Raw genomic sequence first — 2137 nt, 5'->3', positions numbered from 1 at the left:
AGTACACACGATGGTCCGGTTGCTAGCCTTTGTTCGCGTTGCTAAGGCTAAGTGCGCCTCCCACTCACCGCGGGGTGTCTCCCGCTCGCCTGTACCCAGGCACTTACACAAACAAACACTGCAAATATCTCTCAAAATAAGCCTCCTCGCAGTTCCGACTGCGCATGTGCGCGCGCGATGCATTGTGGTCCGGGTCAAGGTTCAGTGTCACTTCGGATGTAAACAATGGCTGGCGTTCCAATCACGAAAGATGCAGAAACATCGCTGGATGACTTTAAACTTTGGCCAAAACGCCAGTTGCAGCCTTTTTTGCGAGCGAGGGGACTTCCGGTGACGGGTACTGTCCATGAACTCAGGGCCCTAGCTTTTTCAGCCACAGTAATGCACCATCCGTCGGTTCCGACTCCCGAGGAAGAACAACAAAAGAGGTGATTTTCCTTGTTCTTTGTACATGTCCACGTGTAAATAAGGGTTTCCATGTCTGTATTTGTGTAGTCCTTATAACCACCCTTCATCGTGTGCATGGGCGATTGTACTACGACTGTTTTGTACATAGAACTCTAGGCATTGTTTGAACATGTAAGGTTACTTGTCTAGAAAATGTAGTAACGAAGGGGACCTAACGAGTTCCAAATTCACCTACATAAATTATACTTGCATCCATTGTTGCATCTAATAAATATTTATACAAAATAGTCTAGACATGAACCAGAACGGTCTTTCATTTAGGGACCAACGATTTATTTCAAACTCATCTCCACATTGATTTGATCTCTATGATTAACACCATACTGTTTATTTTGTTAGATGCGAAGACTACAGATCACTTTTGACCGTGGATGGCAGACAACTCCCCGACCCCTTTGTTGACCTGAAAAGTGGCTGGAAGAAAGAGGAAGAAGGGATGCAGCACTGGCCACCAACTATGTATGGGGACATGGCAGAGTACCTTGTGGCTAATGGATAGGCACAGCTGCAGAAGAGGCTAATGGGGGATTACAAGGATGGCAAAGCATTTTCGTACTTTGATTCTGGCTTCATCAATGAAGTTTTGTATCATCCAATAAATGAGAATTCAAATGTTTGCTTTGTAAAATCAACCAGTGGCAGATCACAGAGGAAAAATGATGAGGCACACCGAGTGTGGGTCGCACTCCAAAAATCAACTGGGAAAATCCGGACAGCGTACTGAAGCTGCTTTGCTGGGTAATATTGACAAATTATGTATTTTTTTTTCTTATAGGGCAAATAATCAGTTCCAGCTAGGACAATGGCACTGGTACTTAAATATGCACTAGTACTATACTATACTTGTTGCAATTAGTCCTACAGAATATTGTAATGGCACTTGTATTTTTTTTTCATGTTCAGTTGATAATATAATCCAAACTCAGTCAGGACAAATGTTTAATAGTACTCAAAATATTTTTTTTTACAGTTTAGGATCGACATGCAACCATGTTGCAGGTGTCCTGTTCAAGATGGACCACGCATGGGCAACCGGGGTCACAAACAAGTCCTGTACATCAAAACCAGCAGAATGGACCAAGCCCAGGAAGAACGCAAACACCGACGCACGGAAGATCAAGGACATGGAGTGGCGTAGCCCCAACTGGTCCAAAGGGAAAGACAGACCACCCATCAACACCACAGCAAGAAAGCTGTTCAAACTTACGGGGGAAAGGTCAAAACCAAGCTTGGAGGAACTCATGTCAGACTTGTATGTGTCAAGCAAAGATGCCTGTGCTTTCAAATATGGCATGCCAACAGCAACTGCTGCTTTTCCCACTGAGCATGACATGAAAGTCGAAGACGTAGTAGAGCTAGAGACATGTGTGAGTGTACCACTACCTCTCCCGGACTTGGTGACTCTTCCATCACTACCAACATTTAACACAGAACAAGTAGATGCTCTTGCTAAGGCCACAAAATCACAGTCATCCAACCCCACCTGGAAGCAACAACGGGTAGGCAGAATAACAGCCTCCATGGCACGACCAGTCATGGTTATGGCAGACAAGTTTAAGGCTGGCTCCACCGTGTCGCGCAGTGTACTAGATGCACTCCTTGGGAGGACGTCTGCCCCATCTGACATACCAGCAATCAAGTATGGTAATCGTATGGAACCCATAGCAAG

General features: G+C 45.1%; 1 pseudogene; it reads left to right on the top strand.

Annotated features, from left to right (window-relative positions):
• Nucleotides 1-150: 150 nt before the first annotated feature.
• On the top strand, nucleotides 151-1210 carry LOC109462990 (annotated as a pseudogene).
• Nucleotides 1211-2137: the final 927 nt, after the last annotated feature.

The sequence above is a fragment of the Branchiostoma belcheri genome, unplaced genomic scaffold (assembly GCF_001625305.1).
Source record: "Branchiostoma belcheri isolate BF01 breed outbred unplaced genomic scaffold, Haploidv18h27 scaffold1202, whole genome shotgun sequence".
Classification (NCBI taxonomy): domain Eukaryota; kingdom Metazoa; phylum Chordata; class Leptocardii; order Amphioxiformes; family Branchiostomatidae; genus Branchiostoma; species Branchiostoma belcheri.
This window is presented reverse-complemented; position numbering and strand designations above follow the sequence as displayed.